Here is an 8,931-nt window from a genome sequence, read left to right as displayed (position 1 = left end):
ATTTTTGTAACTGCTATTCTTCTTAAATAAAACCATATAGAAAAAGGAATTTGAGTGAAAACTGAGGGGACTTTTTGAAAATGCTTGCCCTGAAAAGAAGTAGTAACAAAGCTAATCATAGCTTCAAGTCCAGAAAGAGAGGAGCAGATTTGGTGCTTGGCTGGGCTTCCCTCAACACTTGTGCTAGGGTCCAGGTGCAGGTTCTGTTCCTTAGAGGAAATCTCCATGTCAGTGGACACAGGCAGTAATGACATGTAAGTGGGTTTTATTTTTCTCATAGCTGTGATTATGTCCTTCCTTATTGTAGAATGTGAACAATACTTTCATTTTGGCGAGTAAAATAACCAAGGACTTTTCATATGTTACGAAAATAGTATAATTTACTTTGCAGCTTAACCACCTCCACTTACCTGGCTTATATTCTTTTTTTTAACATTACTTTTTTGTATATATATTATTGAAAGCCTCATGCTAACTCTTAAATTGACGTAATTTTCTTCTGTTAACTTGAAAATTTCCTGTAGTTTTGGGTTCCTGTCCAGCTCCTACTGAAATCACTGTGAAGACATCCACTTGGGCTCTGTAATTTGTGTGCATTTGAACTTAACAGAAAAGTCCTTCAGATATAATAAGTGTAAGTTCCAGACATCAAGTAAAAGTTGAGAAATGCAGTGGGGTACAAAGGCAGCCTCTTCTGTTCTGCTTCTGTTTTTGAGGGTCTTAAGTAAAAAGGGTGGCACGTTTGCTGGCTACCTACTTTTGAGATAGCCCACCTATTGGGGTGAATATCCAACTGCTTGCTCCATTTTCTTTTGCCAGGTGGGCAAGATTTAAAGGGGAGGAATGAGGGCAATCTTCCTCACAGCTTTTAGTAATGTCTAGGATGCCTCAGCTAACTTCAGGCATGTGCTCTGCAGACAGCTGCATCTGGGCTAACTCCCACCCATTTCTGCTTTCAGTGGAGCCACATCAGCAACCACAGGGCACCGTTTGGTTTTCCTGCCCTTAGATCACCCTTTCAACATGAGAGAGGGGCCCCTTCCTCCCCACCCAGGGCTGGCACTCAGCTGATGAGATGGATCCCACACTAGCTTGAAGCTGGAAATGTTCGTTCGGGGAAAGTGATGGGGCAAGGAGAAGAGATGATTTCATCTAGCTGCAGCATGACCAGGGAGTCACTAGTTGCTCCAGAGTCACGCTCATCTCTTGCTGAGGTGAGGATGATCCCCTCTTTATTGCCACTTGGCCTGAAGCAGGGGAGTGAGTATGAACTGTTGCAGCTGTTTCAGCATTTGTAATAAAACAATTCTAAGTTTGCAGACTTCACTTACGTAACTCTGAAGCACCGAGCTACAGGAGGGGACTGTGGGATCACCAGTCCAGTCTTCAACTACATATTCCTTTAAGAAAGTAGTTTTCACAGAAGTACTTGAGTGGCCCTTTGCCATCAATTTTAGGGTAAAGTTTTTAACTTTGTTTTATAAATGAGAATTAAGTAACAGAGAGGAGCAGTGCTATGGTTGTACGAGTTGCCTATTGCACAACTACTAGTATTAGCACAAGCATCAGTGAACACAGATATCATTAAGCATAGATGTCCACTTCCATGTTTTTATACCACAGCTGTTTACACTAGCCAATTTTGCTTTCATATATTCACTCTCCAGTCACCTGAATTTAGACCCTGGTCTCAGAACAAAACCGTCCCTGCATTCAGTCAAGCATCAGTATCTTGATAGCTAAGATCTGTCCTATTCTCACACATCTATAGCAATTAACAGTATTTTGCAGCACCAATTTTAAGTTAAGAAATTATTGCTTTCAGGGCGATTGTAGCTGGAATAGCAGAGCATTATGTTCCTGCCAGCAGCACTCATCACCTTTCTCCCAGCTTTATATAATACATGTGCTCCAGGCAAAAGAGATCTCATTATACAAACAAGTATGGCACAGGCAACCGTACTCTCTGTCTCGCCAACCGGCTGCTGTGCAGGGCCATGCCAGCAAAAATCTTGCTTAAAGCAAGGGCAAAAGTTCCTGGGACTCTGCCTCAACAACAGTGTTGAAGTTGCTGGTGGTGGAGATGGGAAGGGATTGTGGAAGCTGTAGTAACTGTTTTTTCCTGGACCAAATGCCTTTGTTGGTCTTTAAAAAGTTCCCCTTTCTGCTGGAATTCATCAGCTAGAAGGGTCCTGAGCACTGCCTGCTGTGGAGGGCTGAATTGCCAGAGTACCACTGTCCCCAGCAGGTACAGCAAGGCAGAGGACAGAGACAAGTGAGACCTTCCTGACACCTTGCAGAGCAGAATCAAGCACGCATCCTTGTGCGTGTGCATTTCAAGGGTGCTCCTTATTTTACTTAATGTCTGGTTGCAAGCCAGATTAATGTGTAATTAGTGTAAATTAGTGTAAAATAACCATACAGCAACCTCCGTGGAAGATTTCTGGTAATGTTGGTTTATCGGCAGTTTAGCTAAGGTGAAGGGTTACTTAATGCAGCAGCTAAATAAATCGCAACAGGGCCTATGGCCCATCAACTGCAGGAACTAAACTAAACATGAGTATATAATCTATGCTAGATATATAGCAGCTGCTTTTTGTATAGGATATGGTGTGTTGATGCATGTCAGAAAACCCAAGAAAGTGCAGTGACTGAGGCAAGGAGTGATGGGGGACCCGCATAAACACCTGAGATATACCAATAAATAGAGAAAGTTGTAGACTGAAAATATTTCGGAAGAAATGCCAAGATTCAGAGACACCTCAAATATAGAGAGGAAAGGGAATAGACCCAGGCAACTTGGCTCATAAATCAGCTTCCCAGAAAGGGGTGAGCATCGTGGAGGAGGGCTGAGCCAAAGTTCATTTATTCCAGCATCAAGTTTTAAGGTGACAGCAGGACATGTGGGAGGGACTGAGAAGAAGAGACCAGCTGAAGTAGAGCCTTACAAAAGCAGAGATTGAGCTTGGCCACAGTTGGTACCAGTTTTTGTCACTTCCAATAAACTGTAAACCTCAGGTATCCCTGAACTTAGTCCTCTGAGGTTCAAAACAAGTCCTGGGGTCCAGGGGCCATCTTGCCCTGAACGTTGGCTCTTCCTGCAACAGTTTAGAGCTTGTGGCTCTTGCATGTCACCCCTGTGAGGACTCCATGTCTTAACTGCAATAGCAAAACCTTTGCCTTGTATCCAAAGCAGGCTTGTGGCAAGAAGAGCTGTAGTCTGTCTGCTGTGTCAACAGTAAAGGTCCAGTTTCTGTGCCAGCCACGCCACAGACAGCAGGCACACTAGGGTTGTGTTTGATAGGTGGGAAACTGGCTTTGCTGTTACTGATAAGACTGTAGTTGTGGCCTTCTGGCATCACTCTGCTCAAAATCTCCTGCTGTTTTTCACCTCGTTGTGATTGCTCACGTTGAGAGCTACCTTTGCTCATCCCCTACACTGGCACTGTCTTCTGTCTTTTTTGAAAAAGCACCTCTGCCCTGAGCCTTCACCAAGATAACATGTCTCAAACCAGAGAGAAGGAATTGCAGCTTAGCTTTTCACTTGTCTGAAATCTAATAGGCAGGAGTAAGCCCATAGGTGGTGATTTTCAGGGGACGGCTTTAAGCTTTTGGCTGATTTTCTTGTAAAGCTAAATCTAACCTGGTGATTCCTCAATGTGATCAAAGAGGTTTTGAGAAGGTCCTAAGTGAGACCAGGCTTGAGAGATTTGGGGCTGACATGAAGCCACAGGAGATTACGGTGGCAATTATAGCAAGTATGAAGAAGCAGATGAAGCTGTGATTGCAGTCAACTGAGGAACACAAGTGGTGTAGGTAACAGCAGTCTTTGACGGCCACGTTCTAACTGGGTCAATGGCCTAGCCATATATCCATGCATCTGCCTGATTTTTCTCTAATGTTGCACTATTTTTAGACAATTTTGCCCAGTTGCCCACCACAGAGGTCTCTGGTTAGTGGGCTCCCATTGTCCCATGGATTTCTGGAAGTGCAACTGGGGTTTTCTTTACAGTGTAATGATACTGGAGCTGGAGTCTTCAAGCCTTTGGCTAGACTCCCTCAGCAGCCAGGGGCTGCACCACGGGCAGGCTCATCCCTTTTCCTGACCCACTGCCTGAGGGTTGGAGCCAAAGGCTGCAGTTTGGCCCTGTGGTCAGGACTGGGCACCAGTGATGGTTACTGTAAGGATACCCCAAATCAGCACATGTCCTGCCACAGCTGCCTATGCACCTTCCTCACCTGCAACTGGGGTTATGCCTTTTATATGATGCTCCTGAGACTTTCGACTGTCAGTGTTTATAACCTCTGTGCACAATTGCTCTCCTCCCCTAACCCCTGCTCCACCCCAGAGGCAGCTGTATTTCCACAGCGAATGAAGCAATTCCTGTATGTATGATTTTAAAGTGCTTTGGGACCCTTTGGGAGAGAAGGTGCTATTGTACAAGTACAAGATATTATTAAAACAGGAATCTGTGTAATGGGTGATAAATTTTGATACTGTACATTTAATATAATATGACGGTTGTAAATCCAATGAATTACCATAGGTATTTGCTGTGCAGTGTGTTTATGAATTGTTTGGGCAGGTGTTTTTCAAGTCCCAGTTTTTCACACAAAATGTGAATTATGGGACAGTTTAATAATATTCCTTACTAGACTCCAATGTGCCACAATTAGCTGCAGAAATATTATCACTTGATGGCTGAGTTTAGTTGCTGATTAAGTTCATGTATAAGAAGGTAAATGAAAAAAGCAGCACAGAGAAAAGAGATCTGCAGAAGTAAACTTTTAGATCTGTCTTTGATCTCTTTCAAGGAAATATCTTTTAAAGCTGCAGAAATCAATAGTTTTGGTATTGTCCAACTGTATTTTACATGTGCTTCCATACAGGTTAGAAGCAGTTTATTTTGATTGTAATAATGAAATAGTTCTCTAAAAGTTTATATTCAATAGTTATACTATTAATATTTATTGATGTGAAGGGATATCTGTACTGCACATGTTATTTGAATCAAACCTTGCTGGATAGTTTTTAAATCAAATCCAAAATAATGTAATTCAGGATTACATAGGGTTGGAATTTCTTATTTTTATTTTTTACTGACTTCCACATAAAAAAGACTTATAAGACCTTGAAAAAAACGTTTCCCTTCTCTGAAGAAGAGAGAAGTGCTCTATTTCACTCTTCCATCTGCTTTTGTACTACAAGCTGAATGTCATCCTGAGCTGACATTACACCAAGCAGCACAGCAGTAAACTATATAGAGGTAGGACTGGATAGAGGTTTTAAAACTTTGCAACTGAAGAACACATCTTCTCCATCACTTTAGGGTTTTGTGAGTGTAAATTGGGCTGTCATTAGTTTTATTAAAGCCTATCGCCAGTGTTCTTTGGGGTGGGAGCCCTTCACTTTTCATGTAGGTGCTTGCAGCTCCAGGGGGTTTGCCATGACTTACGTGCCTCCATAGCCATTGCTGGCACTTTCCAGATGAGCAAGCCTCAGGGACGGGTTTCAGACACGCTGCGCTCCCACCACTCCAGCTGATGTCCAGGGTGGCTGAGGGTGCTGGAGATCACTGCCGGCCTCTCCAAGCCCTGTCCCACCACGGCTTGTGCCTCCATGAGCACCTGGGAGCTCAACACCACCAGGATCAGGCCCCTCATTGAGTGTAGCTGGATCTCACCGGTGCAATGTTACAAGCTGGTAGCTTGGATGGAGGTTTACTTAAACATTTTCTTTCCCCTTGACTGGCGTAAGGAAGGCGTCTGCAGCCCACCCCTCTCCCCGCGCCGTGCCTTGTGTATGTGTAAAAGCTGCCCTTGGCCCCAGATGATATGTTTGCATTTCATAATTAATGCTGAACTCAACTTGAGGCAGATACCAAAGGACGATTTTTTAAACAGATGTTGCAGGTCACTTGTAAGTTATTTGTCAAATAAGTTTCAGAGCGCAAGCCGCTGCTTTTGCCATTGTAACCAAAGGCGTATGCTGTTCAGCAGCAGTAATTACAAAGCCAGGGCAACGCAGGGAAAATTCATCTTATTTAAAAGTGTTTTAGTGTCACCAAACAGCTTGCTATGCCATTAGGCAAGTTTTGCTAGACACGTTCAAGTTGAGGGTTTTAATTTGTTTGAAGTATTCTCTAAAACAGAATTATGTTGGAGTTTACATAAAATGAGAGAATGACATGAAAAGTTTTAACTTAAGCAGCAAAATATAAAGGCTAATCTTATTTAAAAGTAATATGTGTGTCTTGATTGAGTGCCCAGATACACTCAACTGGGACATTTTAGTGGAATCGGTTCTAAGCTGTTACACTGAGTTATACAGAGTAGGTTTTCCTGAGCTCACATTGCCAGACCTGAAATACTCTTGTGGCTGCATTTAATAAAGAAACGAAAGTCTTGGGTAAGGGGATATGATTTTTTATGACAGAAGGAATGCAAATAACTTTTAGTCTCATTGCCTAGACCGGGTTTGGTCTGATTTGATGGAGTTTAATAATGACTTATAACCTGTGCTGACAATGTGCAGACCCGCACAACGTCATTTAACTCATTTATTCTGCTTGCTGTAAAAACAAAGAGATGGCAAATAAATATATGGAAAGTTCATTGTTTGTCAGAGGGCCCAAGCCAAAAGTTTTCAGTGACCTTTTAAAATATGGTCCCAGGCTAGTACTAAAATGTCTGTCACTCAGCGCACACACTTGCACAATTTGGCCTTTTAACCCGTGCATCTTGTTTTTCTCTCTTTCAACTGGTTGTATGAATTTCAAATCAGCTGCAGCTATTTAAGTTTTTGCATTGGAGGATTACTGTAAATTGCAGTCTGACAATTACAATGTACAGCGCACAGGAGAGTTATTAATGGATAGGCCTACTGATGGCCTTTCAGCGCTGACGAGGGCCTGGTGTTCCTCACCCATAATTAGATCCAGTGGTTGGGGTCTGCGCAGATGAGGCAGAGGAGGGGGTTGGCCGTGGAGCGATGCTTTATCAGAGGAAGATATCAATTGATCAGAGATAGTTACTATCGGCAATGTCTAAATCTCTAATTCACCTTCTTCTTAATGACTTGTATTGGCTTAAGAAGCTAAGTTATTTGACAGCACGGAGCTCAGCTGACAAAGCCGCGCAGGTGGTTTTAATAGAGGATTTCTGTTGCTTGAGATTTCACTAAAGACGGAGCAACAGTTCAACAGACACAACAGAGGCCAGTAAAACCCCGGTCTGCTGCTCTGCTCGCCGAGGATACCAGCGGGGCTTGGGCTGCAGCGAACCACCGCTCCCATTTACACGGCACTTTTTCCTTTGCAAACCCCGCACAAGGGTTTTCTCTGAGGTTTCAGTATTTATTTTAAGGAATTAATCTTATGTGGGCATAAATTATATTTGACAATCGAAAAACCCTTCGGGGGGAGGATTTATTTTTTTTTACTGCCCTACGAAAAACATTTTCCAGAACATAATGCTCCTGAAAAATTAAATATGCCTTTTAGGATAAAGAGAAAGTCCAATGCCCAGGAACAACCAGTAAACTTTGTGAAAGTTGAAGACAATGGTCATTTACCATTGATAAACCCAGAAAATAAACTGACTGCAAGGTAAGCGCTTAGATTAGATGTGGCATCATGAACCAAAATTTCAGTTTTTTAATGAAGTAACCCAAGAAGCAACAGTTTTGTGCTTAGATTATCACAGTGTAAATCTAATAAGAGATGGGCACCTAAATCCCCAAGGCAGTGCTGATCCAGCCCTGATCCTTTCTAGGATTATAACCACCTGCCAAGAAGTTTCCCATGTAGTAAAGCTTGTAGCCAATCTGATGCTCACAGTATGTCCAAAGGTTTTTTACTATTATTATTCAGATTATGTATACCCATGGCAAATACAGGTTTGAGTCTGTTAAGGCTTTTTTGGAGGGTAAACATTTGTTTAAAATCCTGTTCCAATCTCTTAACATATATTGAAGTAAAATCTAATTGAGTAGATCACTGGCATAGGCACAACTTTCTGTTGTTGTTCTTGAGGGAGAGCTCAACAGAAAAGCAGGTCTGTGAGACTTTGCGTTCTAGCCTTGAGTGAAAACATATTTATCAGTACAAAGTGTGTTTTTTTAAGCCCTTTTGGAACTACCAAAACTGATGGACCTGTCTTCTGGTTTCACTACCAGGTTTGTGGCCCCTCTCCCATTACCACTTTAGGTTCGTGTCATGGTTTCTACTTGTGAGCACTAATTTGCCATTTGTACTTCCACTGAACTTGCAACCCATCTCTGTAAGCTATGGCTTTGCAGCTCCTAGGTCAGGGACCACTGGTCTGAAGTGTTAAGAATAAACACACTGCACACCTGTAGCATGCTGTTGTCTCAAGACCTCAAAGTGCCTTTGAAACTTGCTAATTATGGTTTATAAAGCTCTGAGTGTTATCCCTGTTAGAGGGGGAAACAAAAGCAGAGAGGAATAAGTAACTCTCCCAAAGGCAATAAATTGTTAAATGGTTCATTAAGTGATTTGCCCAGCCAGGGATACAGACTGAGCTACAGCATGCATTGAAATCCTGATCCTTTGATTCTGATGGTGAGAGTCCCATTGACTTCAGTCTTGGCAGGAGTTCACTGGCACATTTTTTGCTTTACATGAGGAGAGCACCCAGAAGCCCAAGTCACGGATGAGTTACTACGTAATTATAAACTTTCCTCATTAAAATGAGAGCTGTCATTTTGGAGCTGACTAAGCTAGTTAGCTGGGGTGTCAGTGTCATCCTGAATTTAACATGGATGTACCAGCAGAAAGCTAACTGAAGAATGGTGCTGAGGTGGAGGGCTGCTTCTCTGTACTATGAAGCAAAGCAAAGCATGGTTCTAGCAGTTTTCTTCAACCTGAAATGTACTATTCTGCCATGGACAATGAGGGATGTCCAACAAGG

Source organism: Strix aluco, chromosome 4, assembly GCF_031877795.1.
Source record: "Strix aluco isolate bStrAlu1 chromosome 4, bStrAlu1.hap1, whole genome shotgun sequence".
Classification (NCBI taxonomy): domain Eukaryota; kingdom Metazoa; phylum Chordata; class Aves; order Strigiformes; family Strigidae; genus Strix; species Strix aluco.
This window is presented reverse-complemented; position numbering follows the sequence as displayed.